The following is a 25,208-nucleotide window of genomic DNA, read 5'->3' as shown; positions in this document are numbered from 1 at the left end:
AACTAGATGGTGGAGGTGTTAAAATTGGTCAGTGATTGGCAGATTGGCAATCAAAACTGAAGGTGTGTACCATGCTTTAGTAATAAGAGTACTGAAAAGTTAACTTTATTGTGCGTATAAAGAATCTTCTGCAGCTAAAAATCTTGTTCTGAAAGTTTGATCACATGGCCAGAACCTCGAAGTACTGAAGGGTCAATTTTCAGGCTGTATGGGTGGTGCTGTTGTTGTCTTGGTACTGCTCACACTACAAGAGGGCGGAGCACAGACTGAATCTCCCTGAAGATATTGCAGCCTAAGCAATGAGAGTCTGCAGTCCAGGAAGTGGTCTGAACTTCCCACTAGAAGTGATGTATTTGATATCAGCTCATCATAGAGGTTTTAAGCTGACAAAGACCAAGTATTGCCACTGAGTGCTGCCCAGATTTAGAAAAACATTGTTGCCTGGTGTAATAATTATATATACACCGCCAGTTATTCATAGAAAACAATATCTGTCCTGTATATAGCTATACCCATGAGCAAGCATATTGTTTTCCCATCAGTGGTCATGCACAGGTGTGTATGTTTATTTTCTCTGTTTCTCCTCTGAGTAGGCAGTAAGATAAACAGCGGAATTGGCTAGTATCAGGAGACAGAACAGGTTCCTCTGGTTCCTATTATTCTCTGCGCCCGCCGTAACCAGGTTGGTCTTCTCACAACGCGGTTTCGAGATGTCTGCCAACGTGCCAATGGATGGCTTTTTGGGCTCTACCAAGCGGAAAATGCCAGGTAAACATAACGCTCACGCTGCAAAATGATAACCTGCTATTATGTGTTTATCAGAGGGTTGTGCTTTGCTATACATTTATAGAAGTGCTGGGGAATATTAGCATAAGTACACATATAGAGTTCAGACAGAGTTCAGCTGGACATATTTCTGTATCTGTCATCAGCTCCGGGCATCTGTTATTCAAGGTGGCCACACAGGGGTTCATTTTTATTGCTAGATATTTTGGTTAGATCAAAGTAAACATGACCATTAATGGTACAATTTTTAGCGATCACATTTTCAATAAGATTATTCAGATTGAAAGAAAAGATTGTATTTATTTGGTCCCCACCACAAAAGAATATAGCTTGCGATCAGATCTAAACCAGTTATGATCGTATCCATGAAAAATACGCCATGTGCAACGACCATTTCTTTAAAGGGAAGATCCAAGCAAAATAAAAAAATGAGTTTCACTTACCTGGGGCTTCTACCAGCCCCATGCAGCCATCCTGTGCCCTCGTAGTCACTCACTGCTGCTCCAGTCCCCCGCTGGCAGCTTGCCGACCTGGGAGGTCGGCGGGTCACATTGCATACATTTTTACGCATTCCCGCTAGTGCAGGAACATTAACACATACATTTACCTGCGTTAGTGGTTCAATGCATAAAAATTTACGCATGGCCCCACTAACGCGTAAAAATGTATGTGTTAATGTTCCTGCACTAGTGGGAATGCGTAAAAATGTACGCAATGCGACCCGCCGACTTCCCAGGTCGGCAAGCTGCCAGCGGGGGACTGGAGCAGCAGTGAGTGACTACGAGGGCACAGGATGGCTGCATGGGGCTGGTAGAAGCCCCGGGATCAGTGAATAATGGCGCACAGCACCTATGCATAAAAATGGCGCCGCATTAAAAAGATACGCTTATCGCTATTTATCGTTAGTACTGCATAATAATGGCGCACAGGGAAAAAAGAAGAAAAACGGCACACACTAACGTTATTTATCAATAGTGGCACACACTAATGCTATTTATCAATAGTGGCACACACTAACATTATTTATCAATAGTGGCACACACTAACGTTATTTATCAATAGCGCCCTACATAAGCCAAACTGCAGACGTTATTTAACTGCAAAACGGTGAATGGATTTAATGTAACACTGTCAAGGTTAGGGTTAGGCACCACCAGGGGGGGTCTTAGGGTTAGGCACCACCAAGGGGGTGGTTAGGGTTAGGTACAGGGAGGGTTCTGTGTGAGAGTAGGGTTAGGTATAGTTACAGTACAATATACACCACCAGGGGGTGGTTAGGGTTAGGCACCACCAGGGGGGTGGTTAGGGTTAGGCACCACCAGGGGGGTGGTTAGGGTTAAGGTCCATACACACGCCGGACTGGAGGCAACGACGGGTCCGTCGTCACCTCCCGCTGGGTGGGCGTTCCAACGACAGTCCGGCGTGTGTACGCACTGTCGGCAGACTGATACGGCTGTTTCTGAGCGATTTGCCGGGCGGATCGCTCAGAAGCAGCCGTATCAGTCCGCCGACAGTGCGTACACACGCCGGACTGTCGTTGGAACGCCCACCCAGCGGGAGGTGACGACGGACCCGTCGTTGCCTCCAGTCCGGCGTGTGTACGGACCTTAAGGCACCATCGGGGGGGGGGGTTTAGGGGTTAGGGATAGGTACAGAGAGGGTTCTGTGTGTTAACGCTAAATAACAATAAGGCTTTAACGTTAAATAGCGATAAGCGGCAAACGGATTAGCGGCAACACTGTGCGCCATTATTCACAGGCGCCATTTTCAGATGGATGCAGAAGCCCCAGGTAAGTGAAACTCATTTTTTTATTTTGCTTGGACCTTCCCTTTAAGGAAACTATCAATAATGCGATCGTTCAGGATCGATTGAGTCCACTAGCTTCTCTGTTTTATGCAATATGGTCAGAATTATCTAAAAAATGATCATTCACTAAAAATTGTACCATTAATGGACACCTTTTAATTTCAATTTTTATTTCTGATGAGGCATACACAATCTCAAATTGTTTTTTTATCTACCACAAAAAAAGAAGAACATTTTTTGGAATTGCTCAGGTTTTCGATCAGTTTTATGAAAAAGGGAAATTACAATGTGGAGAAATGCTGTAATTTTTCCAGCAGAGCTCTCTCTTGCTCTATAAATATATATGTTAAACTCGAAAAATTTGAATATCACGTAAAAGTCCATTTATTTCAGTATTTCAATTTAAAAGGTGAAACTTCTATATGAAATGAACTCTTCACATGCAAATCGAGATATTTCAAGCCTTTATTTGTTATAATTTTGATGATTATGGCTTACAGCTTATGATAACCCCAAAATCAAAATCTCAGAGCATTAGAATAGTGTGAAAATGTTCTAGGCTCAAAGTATTAGGCCTCTTTCCCACTAAGACGTTGCATTAGATGCGACGTTAAGGTCACATAATGTGCCCCTAACGCAACGCATGGTGGTGGTATTAGAGGACGCTACATAGAGCCGCGTTGAGCGGCTCTTGATGCGTCCGTAATGCGTACTTTTTGACGCATGCGCCGGTGGAGACCACGTGAGCGGAACACTCCGCATCACGTGGTCCCGGCAGCCAATTAGCGGCCGCTCCAGGAAGAAAACACTGCAGTGCAGTGAATATTAATTAGCCATGTGGCTGGGATCACTAGCGGCCTCTCCCCTCCTCCTCGTGCATGGTCTAACGCGGCTAATAACGTGTATAAAGTACAGCATGCAGTAATTTCACTTAACGTGCAGCGTTACAATGTAACGCAACGTGGGCACTGTGAACAGCCCATTGATTTTTCATTACTGTAAGTTGGGCTGCGTTACAGGCTGCTCTAACGTGCGCCTGTAACGTCCCACTGTGAAAGCAGCCTTAGGGTGCGTACAGACATGCGACTATAGTCGTTTAAAACGATCGTTACCGACGGCATTGCCCGACGATCGTTCGTAAAAAGTGCACTAACGATCATTAAAACGACCGACCAACGAGATATGTCGTTGGTAAAGAACGATCCATTCTGCCAGATCTTTTCCAACGACCATCGTTCAAAAAGTAATGTCTGTACAACGATCGGTCGTTGATCGTTCGTTCTCAAAGCTTTGCACATGCTCAAACAGTTCTTTTTGACACTTGTGTTTGAAATCAGTTTATACATTATGTTGCGCACGCAACGCTCGTTCCAAGATCGTTCGTACACGAACGATGTTCAAAGTAGCCTTTCTTCAAACGATCATCGGCCGATACCTCCTTTAACATCGTTCGTCGTTCAGAACGAACGATCGTTATCGTATGTCTGTACGTACCCTTAGACTCCAATCAGCTAATTAATCCAAAACACCTTAAAAGGTGAAACTAATATATGAAATACGAATCCTTTGAAGTAGGATTACTGAAATAAATGGACTTTTGCATGATAGTCTAAATGTTCAAGTTTCACCTGTGTATATGTTGTATTAAAAACGTAATATTTATTATAATATAATAATTGGTTGTTGTTATATAATTAAAAGCATGATTGAATTTATGAATTGACCCTATATCTTGACTCAGCAAAGTGCTGCCTGTACCATTTTCTTAGTGTTTTGGCTCAATGGAAGGTATAGGGAAATCGCAAAGCGCTTGAAAAAGAGCTTTGTACGGTATAGTGATTTCCCCAGCACTTGATGAATAAATACATTGTATTGATTAATTTCCGGGTCAAAGAGTTCACTTCCTGACTTGCGTGAAAAAAGCACTCAGCAAAAGCACTTAGAAAAGAGTTAAAAAAAAACAAAAAAAACCCACAGCGCCCACCTGATCGCGATTGTAGATGTGAACAAATCCTGAGAGTGTGTACCGGGCTTAAAAGAAAACAACAAAAACATAAATAGGGACTATTTACTATGTATGTCACTCATGAGGGTATATTACTGTTATTTTAGCAAATAAGGGCTTGTAAATAGTGATAGGGCACAAAAAAACACAAGGCAGAGAAAATATACCTTTATTTTCAAATACTATATTGTCACCATACATTGTACTAGGAACATAATAAAAATGTTGTGCTGGCTGGGACAAATGGGCAAATAAAATGTGTGAGTTTTATCTCTAGTAGCATTATTTATTTTAAAAGTATAGGTGTGATAAACAGCGGAAAAGCCGCCGCATGTTCTGGCAGCAAGGCGGCTGATTCCGCGTCTGATGCGGCGGTTTGCCCGCGTCAGCAGGCGTCTGGTTTGTCTGGAGCTGGTGATGCCCATAGGCAGAGTGGCGTGGGGGCCGCCGCATGTACTGACGGCAAAGCGGCGGATTCCGCGTTCAGTGCGGCGGGTTCCTCGCAACAACATGTGTCTGGGTTAGCTGGACCTAGTAGTGCACACAGATGGAGAGCTACACGTGCGCGCCGCTAGACAGGCTCTTTATACCAATAGGAGGAAGATCAGCTGATCAGGGCGGTCAGCTGATTCCTGCTCGGCCATTGATTGGTTGATGGGAGCTGGGCGGCGCTGTGGGGTGCTTTACTATATATATCTCTTGCTGTTCAGTTGCTGGTTGTCTGGCGTTGCGAATGCTTACGTGTTAGCACTCAGACCTTAGTCAGATCCTTCAGTGTGGTGGAACCAGGAGGACCTGGGAATCCACACTTAGCCAGTTACTGTATATCATCTGTGTTATTCTCTAGCATAGTCCCAGGGTGTTGAGATCACGGCCCTCACACCCCAGACTAGGAATAATGTATACCATCTGTGTTATTCTCTAGCATAGTTCCAGGGTGTTGAGATCACGGCCCTCACACCCCAGACTAGGAATACTGTATACCATCTGTGTTATTCTTTAGCATAGTTCCAGGGTGTTGAGATCACGGCCCTCACACTCTAGACTAGGAATACTGTATATCATCTGTGTTATTCTCTAGCATAGTTCCAGGGTGTTGAGATCACGGACCTCACACCTCAGACTAGGCCTTGTTCTGATATCTGTTATGACCTGTAGATTTCCTGACTATTCTTCTGATCTCTGATTTGGTACTTTGCATATCTGATACTCTGTTGCCGACCCGGCCTGTCTGTCCTTCTGGCTGTCACCCTCCGCAGGGTGTCCAGCCTTTCCGCAGGGGTCCCCTGCTCTTCAGAGGGGACACTGCTCCTTATCAGTCAGGGACTCCCTTTCCAGGTGTCCTTGACTGCAGTAGAGTCTTCTCTACTTATTGGACCACCTGCCACCCCGGTGGTGCAAAGGTTACTGTTGCACCAAAACACTTACACATTCAGGTGTCTAGAGGTTAGACATATTTGATTATTGGCGATTCTGCAGATCCTCAATAATCAGGTATATCTGTATTCTTGGGGATACTGCAGATCGCCAAGAATCAGATTCTCTCTCTGGTTGTTGACACCCATCATTACAATAGGGGGTAAATTGGAGAAATAGTATATGTTTTTTATTTTTTTTTATATTTTTGCCTTTAACTGGTTATTCACTAAGGTTTTTTACCCCTTTAAGGACCAGAGCAATTTTCACCTTTCAGCACGCCTTCTTTTCATTCGCCAACAACCTTATCACTGCTTATCACAACAAAATGATCTATATCTTGTTTTTTTCACCACAAATAGGTTTTCTTTGGGCGGTACATTTTTCTAAGAATTATTTTATTCTAAATGCATTTTCATGGGAATAATAATAAAAAATTGGAAAAAAATAATTACTTCTCACTTTCTGGCCATTATAGTTAAAAAAAAAAACGTTCTACTTTGGATAAAACCTACACATTTTATTTGCCCATGTGTCCGGGTCATCACAACTTTTAAAATATTTCCTTATACAATGTATGGCGACAGTATTTTATTTGGAAATAAAGGTGTACTTTTTTCGTTTTGCTTCCATCACTAATTACAAGCCCATATTTACAAAAAAACAAAAACAAAACAAAACAGTAATTTACCCTCATGACATACATATTAAAAAAGCTCATACCCTAAAGTAACTATTTACGTATTTTTTTTTTTTTTTTACAGTATATGCAAATGTTTTATTTGTGTAACTATGGAAGAGTAGGGGAGGTAAGGGGTTAAACTTAATGGTATATGTATGTGTTTTATTTAAAAAAAAATGTAAATGAAATTAAGGTAATTACTGAAACATCTGAAGTAAAAAATGAATTTAAGTTTACTTGTGAAGAGGGAAGGCTCTGGGTACCATAGAGCCTTCCAGGTCTTCTCTCTGTCCCGTCATTCCCGCAACATCCCCAGTGGAAGCTACTCATTCTTCTAGGTCTTCATCAAACCTTGTGCAACCTTTGGAAGTACTTGAAGCCCAGAGAACTTCAAAAGACGTATTAGTACTGCCACGGAGTAAGTCTGGACTCATGCATGTACAGTAGGGAGGTTCTCTATAGTATGGAGAGACTTCCCACTAAGTTTAATTTTTGGTTTCAGATAGTTTTCCGGAGATGAAGGGAACAAAAGTAATTTATCTATCAAGGGCTTCTTCCAGCCCCCTGCAGTATGTCAGCTCCCTCAATGTCTTGCTGGTCCCCTCTTAGTCTGTGGTTCGGCTCAGTGACCGTGGCTCAGTGACTGTGGTTTGGCTCAGTGACCGTGGCTCGACTCAGTGACCGTGGCTCGGCTCAGTGTCCCAGCTCTGTGACCGTGACGTGGCTCTGTGACCGTGACTCGGCTCCGTGACTGTGGCTTGGCTCTGTGACCGTGACTCGGCTAAGTTACCGTGGCTTGGCTCTGTGACCGTGACTCGGCTCAGTGACTGTGGCTCGGGTCTGTGACCGTGACCTGGCTCTGTGACCGTGACTCGGCTCAGCTCTGTGACCGTGACTTGGCTCTGTGACCGTGACTCGGCTCAGTGATTGTGGCTCGGCTAAGTGATGGCACTTTTCCCTGACCACACTCCCATATCCGGTAGCATTCTGCGCATGTGTAGTTCATTAATGAGAACCCGATGTGGCATATTGTAATCCTAAAAAGACCCAGGAGTACTTCCTGGGTCGTGGCTTGGCTTCCTATTGGAGGAAGCCAACAGAGGCAGAGAGTGGCGGGGGGAGCCTGTCATGGAGGCGGTGGGAAGGAGGAGGCTAACTGACAGCCTCACATAAATAAAGCAGGCTAGCGACAAGCAGATTGTCACTAGCCTGGCGAGCCTTCCAGGTCCTCTCTCTGTCCCGTCATTCCCGCAACATCCCCAGTGGAAGCTACTAGTTCTTCTAGGTCTTTATCAAACCTTGTGCAACCTTTGGAAGTACTTGAAGCCCAGAGAACTTCAAAAGACGTATTAGTACTGCCACGGGTAAGTCTGGACTCATGCATGTACAGTAGACAGGTTCTTTATAGTATGCAGAGCCTTCCCGCTGAGTTTAATTTTTGGCTTCAGATAGTGTTCTGGAGATGAAGGGAACAAAAGTATTTTATTTACCAAGGGCTTCTTCCAGCCCCCTGCAGTATATCAGCTCCCTCAATGTCTTGCCGGTCCCCTCTGCTTTCGACACCGTTAGTCTGTGGCTCGGCTCAGTGACCGTGGCTCAGCTCAGTGACTGTGGCTCGGCTCAGTGACCCGACTCTGTGACCGTGACTCGGCTCTGTGACCGTGACTCAGCTCTGTGACCGTGACTCAGCTCTGTGACCGTAACTTGGCTCTATGACCTTGACTCGGCTCAGTGACTGTGGCTCGGCTCAGTCAATGGGGCTCGGCTAAGTGGTGGCGCTTCTCCCTGACCACACTCCCACATCCGGTAGCATTCTGCACGTGTGTAGTTCATTAAAGAGAACCCAATGTGGCATACTGTAATCCTAATAGGACCCAGGAGTACTTTCTGGGTCATGGCTTGGCTTCCTATTGGAGGAAGCTAACAGAGGCGGAGAGTGGCAGGGGGAGCCTGTCATGGAGGCGGTGGTGAGGAGGAGGCTAATTGACAGCCTCACATAAATGAAGCAGGCTAGCAACAAGCAGATTGTCACAAGCCTGGCGATCTTTTAAGGGGAGACAGCAGAGCACGGGGGGGGGGGGGGGGGGGGGGGCTGGCAGCGGCATAGAATGACCCAGAGGCATGTCGTTGTGCACATGACATGCCTCTGGGTCCTATTAGGATTACAATATGCCACCTCGGCTTCTCTTTAAGACTAGAAACTACATTTGCGCATAACGCCCCAGGAGCGTGATGGAGGAAGCACCTGGCCTGGAACATCACATGCGCAGTAGCCCGCAACCCCGCTGGATCGCAGACTTCACAGAGGCACAACAGAGGGGGCCAGAAGTCCCCCAAGGAAGCTGACGGACTGCAGGGGGCTGTAAGAAGCCACAGGTAAGTAAACATCTTGCTCCCTTTCTCTCAGGTTTACCGTAAGTGAGAATTGCAGTTGTGCTGCCAAATGACAAATATATAAAAAAATGAAGTGCTTGGTTGCCGTATGACTTATAATCTCCGGTGAAGTACAGCGAAACAACCCCTAGTGTCACAGCAGTTTGTCAATGTACCCATCTCAGCAAAGGAAAATAACTTGCATACTCCTTTTTCTAAATACAGTCTTTCTGTGACTTCTGTCTCTTCGCTTTATCTCAAGCTATTGTCTCTTCCAACTCCTGCATTATCAAACTAGGACTATAGAACAAACTATATGTGTTTATATTTCACTCTCCATAGGGGAAGAATGTTATGTAAACAGTTCAGCCAATTAAGGAGGCGTACGCATTTTTTCAAAGGTATTAGGCACATTTTTATTGCATTTTTAATGCTGTTTATTTTTCCTATTTCACCTTTAAGAACATAAAGCAGAGATTCTCTCAGGAGGTATGTAAATGTATTAATGTGTATATTAGGGGGGGGGGGGGGGGCTGAATGTAAAAACCCCATTAGAGGGCCTGCATTCTTTCAAAAGGGCATTTCATTGTGCTCGAGTAAAAGATGTATTGAATATGCATTGTGTTTTCCAACTAAATGGAATCTGCGAAACTAGACTAAAACTTGGCGATTTGGTCAATGAAGTGCCAATTATTATTTAGTGCGCAAAAGTGGATCAGCGCATCTCCAGGCCGCCTCCGAATGGCCTCCAATCAGAGGTGCGCTGAGCCCCCCCAGAAACTGCAAACGCACCTTGAACCCAAACAGAAGCTCTGCATATACACCAAAAGCAAGGCTGCTAAGTGGGAGCAGCTGTCCAAAAACGAATGAAATTAGTACATAGCAAGGAAATGAGCAGCGCTACTTAAAAACAGACTAGTGCCTACCTGCAAGAGAGTGCAAGCCCCACTTGTGGGATAAAATACACACCGAGCATACACATGACCTGTCTACCACTGGAGGATGTTGGTTTCCTGTAACAGCTTGCATGCAACTTGTTATTTAGTGTTTATATAGCTCCAACATTTTCCGCAGCGTTGTACAAAGTATATTGTCTTGTCACTAACTGTCCCTCAGAGAGGCGCACAATCAAATCCCTACCATAGTCATATGTCAATGTATGTATCGTGTAGTGTATGTATCTCTATGTTTTTGAGATGTGGAAGGAAACCAGAGTGCCCGGGGGAAACCCACACAGACACAGGGAGCACATACACATACTGTGCAGCTAATGATTCCTTCTTGCGTGCAAACTGAATGCAGTTCAGAAGTGGGCCAAATGCTCTTTCCTTCCAACGTGCATGTAAAGTGGACCTGAACTCTTGCACAGGACACAAGGAAAACATAACAGAAATGCACCCTGTATATATTTAAAGAGTTTAGCCTGTGTAATTTCCCCTCATTTGTGTCTAATCACTAGTTGTAATTTGATCCCCCTCCCGTGTCACATGACTGCCTATGGCAGATATACCCATTTGAAAGCACAGGCTGTAAACAATATGTCTGCTTCCATGAATCAGGAAGTAGAAACTGTGCAGATTTATGTTAGGATTTCTATCAGCTGTAACAAAGAAATGTTTTTTGTTTAAAGGTTATTATGCTGATGTGTATCTTTTAGAGCAGAGAGGAGTTCTGAGTTCAGGTCCACTTTAAACAAATTGGGCGTAAAATATAACTGTGCAAAAATGTTTAATTTTTTTTATATTTTGTACATATAAACTACCTGTTACAATGGATGGCAGTTCCCCCTGCTCCATGATAGTCTACAGACTCCTCCCTTTTATCTATCCTCACCCCTTTTCACCCTCCAGTCAACCAGGTCACGTGGTACGATCTACAAACTGAGGGGGCAGGTCCAACTGAGTTATCTGCTGCAGCCACGCCTCCCCAGATACTGTCAGCCAATACATTAGACGTGAGTAACTAGAAAGGCGGGGCTGTGGGAGGGATTAGAGTCAGACCTGGCTACTCCCACGATGTGACCCAGCCCCCTGTGGGCACCTTGTAATTTTCAGGGGGGGGGGGGTGGAGGTTATGTTGTCATGGAGCGGACGTAGAAAGCAAGCAGACAAGTTGCCTGTTTGTGGCGGGGAGTCGGCAGCCTGTGATCCACTGCAACAGGCGTTTATTTTTATACCATGCAGAGCAGGGGTGTTGCTAGCCTCAAAGATCAGTGGCACGTGCCCCGGATTTATTCTGTGGTGCTCCAGCTGTCCCCCAGGCAGAGTATAGCCACCACAGCACCCAGCATGGCATCACGCAGTACCAAGCATGCCCCATAGAGGCACCACAGCACCCAGCATGGCATCACGCAGTACCAAGCATGCCCCATAGAGGCACCACAGCATCCAGCATGGCATCACGCAGTACCAAGCATGCCCCATAGAGGCACCACAGTACCCAGCATGGCATTACAGCATTCAGCATGCCCTATCACCATAGCACCCAGCATGACACCATAACACCCAGCATGGCACCACAGCACACAGCAATGGGGGTATGCTGGGTGCTATGGTGCTTCTATGTAGGCACACTGGGCGCTGTGATGCCATGCTAGATGCTGTGAAGCCTTTATGGGGGCATGCAAGGACCTGTGGTTATTCTATGGGGCATGCTGGGAGTTGTGGTGCCTCAATGAGAGGCCCGTAGGAGCATGGGAGGGGGTCCACTGGAAGGTCAGGGAATGCTATGGGGGCGGCTGGCAGCAGGCCAGCTCACTCTTCAGAAAGCCAGACCAGACAGCACAGAAGCCAGATATCCCTATATATATAGGATATGCTGCATTTTTGTTTTGTATTAATGGAGAGGAGGGCTTCATCCAACAACTTCCTTGGCAGGCCTACTAAGACCGCTGTTAAGTTCAAGTAAATATGGCTCCACCCATGACCACACCTACATTCCAGTGCAAGGCCACACCCATCTTTCGGCTGGAGTGCCCAAAAGTGCCCCGGATCTCTTAGGATTCTAGCAACGCCCCTGATGCAGACTATCTATAGCAATAGAGTCAGCACCGTCCAGTATTCTTATGCTCTTTTATTGATAAAATAGCATGATGTATGCTGCCAGCGACAGCCCTGCTGTTTCGGTCCGCAGACCTTTTTCAAGCTGTTCAGTATGTGCATCACGCTACAAACTAAAATCAATGAGTTTAAATAGGCACATTTCCATATTCCAACCAATCACAAACAGGTACCTTTGATGCAGACTAAACATTTTAGCACATTTATTTTACATGCACCACATTTTTCTTTTCTTGTTGTGTAATTACTGGTATATTATATAACGCTGAAATCGTCCACTCTGCTTTACTGACTACAGTGAGGAAATGATATTATTATCCCTGAAAGCTGAATAAGCATTATATAATGTCTGGTCAACGTCTGGAAGAAAATACGCAAACACGGGGGACTCGGGGAGAATACAAACCTCATGCAGATAATGCTGTGGACAACAAGAGAACCTGGCATTCTACTGTTACCAAGCAAGAACTCAGGCCACAGTCATCTAGGGCTTTATAGGACAACTGAAGCAAGAGGGATACAGAGGCTATCCTATTTATTTACATTTAAGCAATACCAGTTGCCTGGCAGCCCTGCTAATCCTCTGCCTCTAATACTTTCAGCCACAGACCCTGAACAAGCATGCAGCAGATCAGGTGTTTCTGACATTACTATCAGATCTGACAAGATTAGCTGCATGCTTGTTTCTGGTGTTATTCACATACTACTGCAGCCAAATAGACCAGCCAGGCTGCCAGGCAACTGGTATTGTTTACAAGGAAATAAATATGGCAGTTTCCATATTCTTCGCACATCAATTGTCCTTTAACTTAGGAGGACCCAGGTGCTCAGGTTTTATAGATTTGTTTAACTTACAAGTTTCCTCCAAGACATAATTATACATGGCAAATTTTAAAAGCAATCGTGTTGAATAAGCGTCAGTTATAAGTGTTATGTTTTCACTGTAAGTTTTCAGATTGAAAAATCCTTTGTGTAGCTCTCTGCATCTGTACATCTCTCCATGCAGGCTCAAGAGCCCTGAAGTATGTAGATTTCCTTTTATAAAAGCTACTTCCTGAGGCTACAAGTCTAAGGTAATGCTGGGATTCTGGGAAATGTAGCCTATACGTCCTACTTCAGGTGTCACAAGATCACACTTCTTTGACATGCACATTTGGTCCATGCACATTTCCAAGCACATTTGGTCCTTGTAAAAGTCATTCTCTATACACGGTTTATATTGTCTCATCACGATTGCTCAAATTTGGGCAGAGTTGGGTCCGTCATGGGCCAGTTTAGTCACTATTAATCTTGTGCTCATTTTAAAGAACACTACTTTAAGTTAACTATGGATAAAACATAAATTGGCCCTGGACTACGATACCTACAGTACACAGACACACAGTATGACTATGATAGGGATTAGATTGTAAGCCCCTTTGAGCGAGAGTAAAAGTGGACCTGAACTTTTGCACTGGACAGAAGAAAAACCTATAGAAATGCACTGTTTGTTGTATTTAGAGAGTTTAGCCTGTCTAATTCCCTCTTATCTGTGACTAAACACAAGTTGTAATTTGATCTCTTAGCTAAGTAAGCTGATGGCCATGGCAGAGAGGTAACTGGAAAACAAAGGATGTTAACACTATGGGCTTGATTTACAAAGCGGTGCAAACTGATTAGCACGAGTGTGCTAAACAGTTAGCACGTGAAGTGCCGTTCGCGGACTTTTGTGCGCGCAAAGTGCCGCGATTCGCGCGATCTTGGCACTTTGCGCGAGCAAAAGTCCGCGAACGGCACTTCACGTGCTAACTGTTTAGCACAACCTGTGCTAATCAGTTTGCACCGCTTTGTGAATCAAGCCCAATGTCTTCTTCTATGAAAGCAGGAAGTAGAAACACTGCAGAATCAGAATCAGAAATATTTTAATCGCCAGGCACGACTGGGTCGTGCTCGGAATTGGGTTTGGCACATACAATTGCTCAGCAAAAGGTTCAAAGGTATAGCTAACAGAAGGCATAAATAATAACAATAGGCATAAACAGGAGTGCAAATTGATAAACAGGCAGGACTGCAGATTGATAACTAGTTATAGCATGAGTGCAAGTTAGAATGAATCGCACAGAGTGCAGTTGTAAACATAAAAGTTACTTCCGGTACTGGGCTGAAGATGAGTGCAATTTTACGCAGGAGGACAAGTCAATAACTAAGGAAGGGCAAGGTGCCATTCAGTTCACAGCAGTGGAGGGGGTGGGACGACCCGGATGGAGTTCAGGAGGTTGACAGCAGAGGGGAAAAAGGAGTTCCTGTGCCTCGAAGTTTTGGTGGCAATGGCCCGAAACCTCCGGCCCAGAGGGAGCCGGCTAAAAAAGCAGTGACCAGGGTGAGAGGGGTGTGGAGGAGGTCAAGCGAAGGGAGGTGTCTGCCAATGATTCTCTCTGCCGATTTGATGACTGCAGTTTTTATTGTGGGATTTGTATCAGTTGTAACAAAGAAATGTTTTTCTTTAAAGGATACCCGAAGTGACATGTGAGATGATGAGATAGACATGTGTATGTACAATGCCTAGCACACAAATAACTATGCTGTGTTCCTCTTTTTCTTTCTCTGCCAGAAAGAGTTAAATATCAGGTATGGAAGTGGCTAACTCAGACAGGAAGTGACCACAGTGTGACCCTCACTGATAAGAAATTCCAACTATAAAACACTTTCCTAGCAGAAAATGGCTTCTGAGAGCAAGAAAGAGAGAAAAAGGGGAATTTCTTATCAGTGAGGGTCACACTGTAGTCACTTCCTGTCTGAGTCAGGACTGAGTCAGCCACTTACATACCTGATATTTAACTCTTTCAGTCAGAGAAAGAAAAAAAGGAACACAGTCTAGTTATTTGTGTTCTAGGCACTGCACATATTGTTATTTAGTATTTATATACTGTAACACCAACATCTTCTGCAGTGCTGTACAGAGTATATATAGTCTTTTCACTAACTGTCCCTTGAAGGAGCTCACAATCTAGTCCCTATCATAGTCATATGTCTATATTGTGTAGTGTATGTATTGTAGTCTAGGGCCAATTTAGGAGGCACCCAATTAACTCATCTGTATGTTTTTAGGATGTGAGAGGAAACCGGATTGCCCGGAGGAAACCCACACAGACACGTGGAGAACATGCAAACTCCTTGCAGATGTTGGCATGGCTGGGATTCAAACCGGTGACCCAGCGCTGCAAGGCAAGAGCGCTAACCACCGTGCTGCTCTATGCATGCATATGCATGTCTATCTCATCATGCCCCATGTCACTTCGGGTATCCTTTTTTATGCTGTTGTGATTTATGCTGTTGTGTATCTTTTAGAGCAGAGAGGAAGTTCTGAGTTCAGGTCCACTTTAAATAATAAGACCATATAATCTGCACAGCGCTGCCGAAGATGTTGACGCTATATTAATAATAATGTTGCAAATGCAACTTTTTTTTACACCTTGTCATTTGATATATGATTGATGTACATATCCTGACAGTCCATAAAACACACCTGTGCCTATAATTATTCTGCCATGTTGCCTCTCAGGCATCTGAGGCTGGACGGGTTTAGCAGTATTTGGCAGCTCTGGACCCCCCATCGCTGTGTCATTGGGGACGGAACATCAGATCCATTTTATGGAGAAGATAAAGTCACCCGCTATAATTCCAGCGCTATAAAACGGAAAAGGTCACATGTTTATTTCAGACACTCGCCCTGTGTGCGGCGGCCACCACTCACGTCACAGCTACAAGATTGGATTCCCTCCTCGCTGACCTGCCGGAACTATAATAGGGGCCGCAGATCCCTATAGTGACAAACTACTGCCGATGTGGGTTGAAAAAAGGACTTTGTATAATGTTGAGGAATAATGTGACCTTCCTGACTTTGCCGTGTTTAGAAGTAATGCTATACTGTTTTCAGTTAATAATATTTAGAAAACCCTTAGGAATAGTCATATGTTTACACATTCATGTGATACTAGCAAATGAGTGCCCATTGGGCCTGTGCATGTCCACAACTAAGCCTTTAAAGCAGGGGTGTCAAACTCAAATACAAAGTGGGCCAAAAGTTAAACACTGGGGCCAAGTCGCAGGCCAACCTCATGGCCACTTCCCTCACTTAGAAAGTTCCCTGGTGTCTAATGGCCCTCCTCCCTCCCCTATACAGTCCCCTGGTGTCCAGTGGCCCTCCTCCCTCTCTTATACAGTCCCCTGGTGTCTATTGGTCCTCCCTTCCCTTTGCAGTTCCCTGGTGTCTATTGATCTTCCCTCCCCTACAAAGTTCCCTGGTGTCTAGCGCTTTGCTCCTCCCTTCACATGTGGCTTCCCTGGTGTTCTAGGGCTTTACCTCCAATATAGCTTCCCTGGTGGTCTTGAGTGGGCCAAACATAATGCAAAGTGGGGAAACCACTTGGGGGCCAAATTTGAGGGCTTTGAGGGCCATATTTGGCCCACGGGCCGGAGATTGACATGTATGCTTTAAAGTGTAACTGTCGGCATAAAATCAAAGATCGATTCTTCTGTTAAACAAGTAATACAGATGCTAACCAGGCAATCCAAAAGTCAAAATCACTGTTACTTTTCTTGTTGATAAATGATCATTCCCCAGTTTACCTGACTCTTACTTTTTACACACAAAATTTGGTACATAAAAAGGAAGTTGAAGGGCATTCTGGGTTGTCCTTTTTTGCTTCTGTCCTTCCCCTCAGACGTAACTAATGCAGCCTGATTTGCTGAAGCCTCTTTCCCTCCTGTTTTCCCCTCCCACACCTCTGTTCCTCTCTGATCATCCAATATTTCTCATGCTGAGACAATGCACTTTCTATAGTGAAGGGTGGGCAAATCAGGCAGAGGAGACTAAGGCAGGAAATTACATCAGAATTGGCTTCAAAATAGCCACACTTAAAATGGAAATGCTAAGAAGGATTTTAGCTTTTTTTACTGTAGAAAAATCACTTAAATCAAAATGTGGACAGTGCAATACATGACGTGTTATGTAAGTAGAGCAAGAATTTATCTACTTATATATGTATTTTTTTCTGAGATAGTATGGCTGACAGCTCCTCTTTAAAAGGAACTTTAACCACTTGCCGACCGCACGCTTATACCGTGCGTCGGCAAAGTGGCAGCTGCAGGACCAGCGACGCAGTACTGCGTCGCCAGCTGCAGGCTGATTAATCAGGAAGCAGCCACTCGTGCGAGCGGCTGCTTCCTGTCAATTCACGGCGGGGGGCTCCGTGAATAGCCTGCGGGCCGCCGATGGCGGCTCGCAGGCTAAATGTAAACACAAGCGGAAATAATCCGCTTTGTTTACATTTGTACGGCGCTGCTGCGCAGCAGCGCCGTAAGGCAGATCGGCGATCCCCGGCCAATCAGCGGCCGGGGATCGCCGCCATGTGACAGGGGACGTCCTGTCACTGGCTGCACAGGACGGATAGCGTCCTGTGCAGCCCAGATCTCCCGGGGGAGCAGGTAGGAGAGGGAGGGGGGAGAATGTCGCCGCGGAGGGGGGCTTTGAGGTGCCCCCCCCCGCAATATGCCTGCAGGTAGGAGCGATCAGACCCCCCCTGCACATCATCCCCATAGGGGGAAAAAAAGGGGGGCGATCTGATCGCTCTGTGTGGCCGCGGATCTGTGCTGGGGGCTGCAGAGCCCACCCAGCACAGATCCAAACAAACAGCGCTGGTCCTTAAGGGGGGGTAAAGGGTGGGTCCTCAAGTGGTTAACCAAGCATTGATCTTCATTCCAATCAGTAGCTGGTGCCCCTTTTCCCATGAGAAATCTTTTCCTTTTCTCAAATAGATCATCGGGAGGTCTGTATGGCTGATATTGTGGTGAAACCCCTCCCACAGTGTGATGTCATGATCAAGGTCTTGACAGTTTGCTGTCTGTGAACCTCGTTGCATAGTAGGAAATAATGGCTTTTTTTCCACCTACCTAACAAGCAATATCTCCCTCTGTATAGAGAACTCTCAGTAACGAACATCCTGTACGGATCGCCTGGCAGAGCTAAAGATATCACCACCAGTGATAAATATCAGAATGTAAATTACCTAGAGAAAATATTTTTCAATGGGCAAACACTGACTAAATAAATCTATAAATTAATATTGTAATAAATAAGCAATTTTATTCACTATGTTATTTTCACTACAGTTCTTCTTTAAAGTGTACCTGAGACAAATGGAGAAAAGGATTTATACTTACCTGGGGCTTCTTTCAGCTCCCTGTAGTCTGTATTGTCCCTTAAAGTTCTCCCGGTCCCCTCCGATGTGCCACTGTCAGCCCCCTAAAGTCAGTGAATTAACTGTTGTGGACTACAACACATGCATAGTCCTGGATGCGTGCACCACCTGATTGCGCTCCTGTGGCTGAGAATGTTCTGCGGATGCACAGTTCATAAACGCTCTCCATAATGGGAGTACAACAGAGAAGGAGCGCAGCACTGAACAGTGCATGTGCATTTGGATCGCGGACTTCACAGCGGCACAACGTAGGGACCGGAAGGACATTGAGGGAGCTGTCAGACTATAGTGAACTGGAGGAAGCCCAAGGCAAGTAAGAAGCCACAGCATGATAACCTTTATGGGAAAAAAAATCATCATTACAATTCATGGAAGTCTTAAAAAACATAAGTTTTACTTGGTTTCACTTCTGCAGAGAGCAGTGAAAGGGTTAAGTCTCAGTGTTTACTGTATGGAGTGCTGCCTCAACAGAACTCTCCTGCAGTCTATTCACAGTTGCCGATAATAACTAATTTGACAAGTTTACCTGCTTAAACAAACACAGAACATAGAGAACTGAATTTCTTCAGCAACTATATGTGGAATTAAGACTTTTCATTGTGTGCCGTGGAAGAGTTTGGGTCCGCTTTAAGCATAAGGACACCAACACCTACTTTACAATTCTGAACTAATGCAGCTGTTCCTAAGCATCAAACTTTCCAGTGTTGCTCTGTAATGTGGTAGAACCCCTCCCTGTAAAACTAGACTTCCTGTTGAGCTCTCCATCCATCTTGCTCCGCAGTTTCTAGCGTCACCTGTCTGGTGGAGCCAACAGTCGTGTTTTTAATCAAATTTTTCCCTCCAGTATGAAATAATTAGCAGTTCACGGTTCCAAGTGATAAATGTCTGACTTCATAAAGAATATACACAGGATATATTACCTACCGTGGATAGGAGAGAATGGCGCGTGGGCCTCTGCTGCACAAATGTGTCTATTGTTCAGCAATGCAGACACAGATTAAGACACACAAGAAACGATAGCACACACACACACACACACACACACACACACACACACAGATAAGAGTGACAGCATAATGAACAGATAGCAGTACAGAGCGGATGGAGCAATTTGTTTTGGTCTGGTTTCTTTTCTTGTTATGGTTTTAATCCTTTTTATACATTTTGATTGGATTAAAGCGTGCTGAGACACCATGAAGAAATATCCAATTTTACTTACAGTGCATTTATTTTATTGGGTAAAGACAAGCATTTTCTATCTTAAGCTATTGATATGAAGGTTTTTTGTTTTGTTTTATTTTTAACAAGTAGTGTTTGCCTTTGTGCTTTGCCATATTTTCACCATCATATTACGTATGCAGATTTGTAAGTGCGCCCTCTACTTGCTATCTCTATATCAGAGTTCAGTTTGCACCATTTCTATACGACTTTATAACTTCAAGCATTAAAACGAACTACCTAATACTGTGTAGGCCCACTTTGTGTAACCAAAACCGCTCCCGTTGAGGCATGGAAACCAAGAAGACCGCAGCAGGTGTGTTATCTGACACAGCAAATTCTTTGAGACCTGTAAGTTGTAAGGTGGGGCCTCCATGAATCTGACTTGTTTTTCATGAACATCTCACAGGAGGTGCTATTTTTGTCTGAGAGCTCAGAAAAAATGCTCCTTTCGTTGCCTGAAGAAGAGGATGAATACCTGCGAAACATGTTGCCTGTTTAAGCATACGATTAAAGTTTTATTTGTGCTGATTCTTGACTTTCTGAGTCCTTTTTGGGGAGGTAAGTCCACCTATACCTACCTTTTTAAACAGTTGTAGTGCATTCTCTTCATTTTGGCACCCCTGTTCAAGCCATTCAACCTCGAAGGAGCTCAATCAGACCGAGAACTGGGAATTTCGTATGCTGAAGAAAACGTGATTCATCAGATCAGGTCAGCTTCTTCCGATGCTTTGTGGTCCAGTTTGGAAGCTAGGTGGCCGATGTAGGAACTTAAGGTTGCAGTCAGGGGGTCAGATTGGCCCCTCTGTGTAATATGCAGCTACAAACCACAGATCCCAGCAGGAATGGAGACACTATCCAGTGTTATTTGTTTCAGGTAATATTGCTACAGTAGCTCTTCCGGGGGATCAGACCAGACAAGCCAGCCTTCTCTCCCCACAAGCGTTATTGATTGTCCTTTCTTGGACTACGTTTGGTAGGTACTAACCACTGCATTTCAGGAACAGGCCACAAGACCTCCCACTTTATAGATCCCCTGACTAAGTCATCACAGTGTCAAAGTCACCAAAATCCGAACACTTGTTCATTTCTCCTGCTTCCAACATCTCACTTTTAAGATCCGACTTTTCACTTGCTGCCTGATATATACCACTCCTTGAGAGGAGCCATTGCAATGAGGTAGTCAATGTTATACCAGTCATCTGGTGTGTGTATACATGCATATACATTACAGTATACATTACCTGTAATATTACTGCTGGTTCACCCTTAGTATCACCCCTGATGGAAGGTATGTAGGGTACAATTCCTATCTCTTCTGCTCATATACGCGGGATTGTTGCTGACAGGAAATGGACAGTCTATGGACACGAAATATTTAATAACTGGTGTATTAATGTGCTGAACAAAACAATAAGGTGTGGAGGATGCGGAGGACTCGCCTAGAGCACCAGAGCTGGTCCTGTCTACTACAGGTAATGAAATGATGGAGCACCTAAGTTTTGTCTTCTGAGGAGACCTCAAGAAGACATTTTCGATGTGTATGGTTATCAAATGCAAGACATTTAAATATATTTCCGTCTCCCCTTCCTCTTCCTTTTTTCTTTCCTCCCACTACTTCCCCCCATCATTCTTCCAGTCACTCCTCATTCTTGTTCCTCCCTCTACTTCCCCATCATTCTTCCAGCCACTCCTCATTCTTACTCCTCCCCCTAATGTCTTCCATCATTCTTCCAGCCACTCATCATTCTTGTTCCTCCCTCTACTTCCTCCCATCATTCCTACAACCAGTCCCCACTCTTGTTTGTCCCTCTCTCTCCTCCCATTATTCTTCTAGCCACTCCCCATACTTGTTTTTCCTATCTTTTTCTTCCTTCTCTTTCCTCCCATTCTACTTCCAGGAAATCCCCGTTCTTTTTCCTTCTTCTCATCATTCTTCAAGCCACTCCCCACTCTTGTTCTTCCTTTTCCTTCCTGCCATCATTCTTCCAGCCACTCTCCACTTTTGTTCTTCCCTATCTTGTTCTTCCTTCTCTTTCCTCCCATTTTACTTCCAGGAAATTTGCATTATTTTCCTTCTTATGATCATTCTTCCAACCACTCCCCACTCTTGTTCTTCCCTTTCCTTCCATCCATCATGCTTCCAGCCACTTCCCACTCTTTTTCCTCTCTCTCCTTCCTCTCATCACTCTTCCAGCCACTCCCCACTCTTATTACTTCCCTCTCCTTCCTTATTACTTCATCTTATCATTGTTTCTGCCACTCCCTACTCTTGTTCCTTCCTCTTCAATAGGCATTACATTTCTGGATTCCCTGCTGTAACAGACAATTACTGTTCTGAAATTAACTTACACCACACAAGAGAATGACCCACATAAGTCAGATAACCCCTCCTCCATTCACAGCAAAGTAAACTAGGCTGACTCTGTGTTCCTCAACTTTAAATGGTTATCTGCTTCCTATCCTGAGATTTCTTACTGGCAAGCCCAGCACCCTACCACATAAGAGTTTGTCCTTTTACTGTCACATGTAGCAGTCAAAGCAAGGCATTAAAATGAACCTGTGTTCAACTCTAAGTGTAGTCAAGTTGTGTCCACCCCTTCCTGCCAAAGTTAACTGCTCCCATTGGCCAGGTCTTGCTAGACCACAAATCCTGGCACAAATACCACAACTAGAAATTGTTACAGTCAGCCAATTAGAGCAGCTCAGGGAGGAAGGAAGGGCTGGACACAACTTATGACTCAAGCCTGTCTCTCAACAGTTGGACAAAGATTCACTTTAAAACAAACATGTATTTTTTCTGCCAAAAACAAAATACTTACCTTGGTAGAAGGAAGCCTCTTGATCCAGAGGCTTCCTCTTTCCTTCTCCGTCAGGCCATTCCAGTGCTGGGACCCTGAAGCCACCTTCCCATATGAGAATGAGTGTGGCTGCACTGCAAAGAATGGATTGCACCTGTGCAGTAGCATGAAGTTCCCACTTGTGCTTGAAAGAAAAAGGCAGGAGCGCTTGGCTCCATGCAAGTGTGCAGGTGCGAGCCGTCTGTGTCTGCGCACTGAGGGCGAGCTTAGCTAACAAGCCCTTGTTGATGGGCTTCAGAGGGTCCTAACACTGGAATAGCGAGGAGGAGGGGGACTGAGAAAAAGCCTCTGGAGCATCTTGAAGCTTCCCCCACCTAGGTAAGTACTCATTTGGAGCACTTTTTCTAACTACAGGAAATTAATTTAATAAGTCCAGGAAAGCCTCCTCTTATTCAAGTTTATTACGTTAGATAAAACATGACCACTGCCACTAAAGGTGGCCACACACAAACAATACAATCGTTGACCTGAAACATCGAAACTTTTTTTTTTTTTTAACAAGAAATCTGATCGAATTTTCCATTTTATTCAATATAAGTCGATTGGGAGTGGTGGATTTCTCTTATTTTTTATGAAAATTTAATGGTGTAGGGTAGATTGTCAATTTCCTTATATTTACTCCCAAGCAATGTTCCAAGAGATTTCAAAACTTTGTTTCATAATTGGGGAACAATTGTGTGTGGCACATTGGTCAGATTTTTTTAGCTGTTACAATAAATAAAAAAAAATGATTGTAAACCTTAAATTGAAAAGAAATTTTAAAAAATTGTATTGTGTGTGGCCACCTTAAGAGCAGACAGTAATAAGAAAAAGAAGATTTCAGTACAGTATGCTCCACAGCCTTATTGTATTAAGGTAGCCATACACTGGTCGATTTGCCATCAGATTCAACCAACTGACAGATCCCTATCTGATCGAATCTGATCAGAGAGGGATCGTATGGCTACCTTTACTGCAAACAGATTGTGAACCGATTTCAGCCTGAAACCGTTCACAACCTGTTGTGGTGGTGGTGGTGCTGCCGCCGCTCCCCCCGCCCGCATGCGCGCATACATTACCTGCTCCGCCGGCGCGACTCCAGTCCCCAGGTCACCGCTGCTCCGTCTCTGCTCTGGTCTCCGACCCCGGCATGCTTTACTTCTTCCTGCCCGGCAGGAAGTTTAAACAGTAGAGCGCCCTCTACTGTTTAAACTTCCTGCCGGGCCGGAGGAACTGAAGCATGCCGGAGACCAGCGCGGACACGGAGCAGCGGTGACCGGGCGTAGACGTGCCGGCGGAGCAGGTAATGTATGTGGCTCTATTGCGTCGGCCGTCGGGTACTCGAACGCCGCTAGCGACGCGCTGCCTACCCGCGGGCGATTGACGCTAATTTTCCGCACGGAGCGATCGACGGGATCGGACGAAAAGGATCGAAATTCGCCGTGTAGCGTGAACGATTGGCAGCAGATTCGATCCCAGTGATCGAATCTGCTGTCGAAACGGCGGTGAATCGGGCCAGTGTATGGCCACCTTTAAGCTCATTGTGCCACTTGGACCAGACCTTTCTGTGGTATGCTGCATCCAGGTTTACTGGACCACTTACAGTATGCTCCCCAGCCTTATTGTATTAAGCTCATTGTGCCACTTGGACCAGACCTTTCTGTGGTATGCTGCATGATTAGTATTGCCTCTTATTACGTCTTAACCTCAGGCTTCTGACCAGTGACCACCTGCTAGTTTCTTTTGATCTGGTGAGAAGGAAGTTAATATGATCTTCTCTTCCAGTACTTCTCCTCCGAGTTTAATCCTGTTTATCTTGTTGAGCTCTTCTTATGTTGGCAGTGAAGATGGTTGTCTCTCGAGAGCAGAAGGACACAATATCAGAAAATATCATTTCAATACCAACGAGGATCTCAATCGTGAGTGGACGGATAGTGAAACAGCTGCGAGGCATGATAACACAACGTGCGCGGAGCAGAGGTCTTGGGATCCTACTGCGCTTTTATGAATGTTGTGTAAATATTAGTTTAAAGGGCTGAAATGTTTTTCCAGTGTTTTTGCAACCCCCTGCTTAGCTGCATGATGAGATGCAGTCAATGAGTAGAGAGACCACTGTTGTCATCACCAAGGTAGTTTTAACTCCAAAATGGTTATATTTCAACCCTAGAGTGATTCTCCATACATTGGTTTATTAATAAACAATAAAAATACACAAATCTAGTTTCCTTTAAAAAAAAAAAGAACATTTTTCATACATGTTGTGCCAGGTATCAAAGTTTATGATGTCTTTCGTATCGCAGCAGTCATGATGGACTTGGATTATAGTCAAGTTACTTAACTTAATTGTGTAAAACCTCTTGTTTTAGACTTTTTACAAATAGGAAAGTTAAAAATGAATAATGTTATAAAAGGTTCCACTGTAATAGATTGACATGAATACATCTTCAGCATGAGGACATTTAATCGACGGCTTGTCCATGGACGTCATTTGTATGTACGGTAGAACACACAGTGATCAACACAGAAGACATGGATGACCTTACCAGCTGAGTCATCGATTAGCACCGGCTTTCATCCTACACAAAATATATTGCCTAAACATGTATAGTTAACTAGGCACACTATATACTTTCCGTGAAGATGGAAGGAGACCAAGAACCAGGAGACCTCTCACGGTATTTTATATCAGGGCAACAAACCGCGAAAATCCAGCCCAGCACTCACATTTTCCTCAACAAAGGGCCAGTCTGGCTCAGAGCCCCAACACTTGGTCAACTGTTGCA

General features: G+C 44.6%; 1 protein-coding gene and 1 long non-coding RNA gene across 11 annotated transcripts in view; one reads left to right on the top strand and one right to left on the bottom strand.

Annotated features, from left to right (window-relative positions):
* The window catches only part of MICAL2 (microtubule associated monooxygenase, calponin and LIM domain containing 2), a 367,727-nt gene that overhangs the window by 89,369 nt on the left and 253,150 nt on the right, over positions 1–25,208 (bottom strand). The gene's annotated exons all lie outside the window — the stretch shown is intronic.
* LOC137538832 (uncharacterized) lies at positions 619–20,116 on the top strand. Its single transcript, XR_011024891.1, has 3 exons — positions 619–768; positions 15,216–15,407; positions 19,995–20,116. It is a non-coding gene; the product is annotated as an uncharacterized lncRNA (long non-coding RNA).

The sequence above is a fragment of the Hyperolius riggenbachi genome, chromosome 11 (assembly GCF_040937935.1).
Source record: "Hyperolius riggenbachi isolate aHypRig1 chromosome 11, aHypRig1.pri, whole genome shotgun sequence".
Classification (NCBI taxonomy): domain Eukaryota; kingdom Metazoa; phylum Chordata; class Amphibia; order Anura; family Hyperoliidae; genus Hyperolius; species Hyperolius riggenbachi.
The sequence above is the reverse complement of the archived record's forward strand: the minus strand, read 5'-3'. Positions and strand labels throughout refer to the sequence as shown.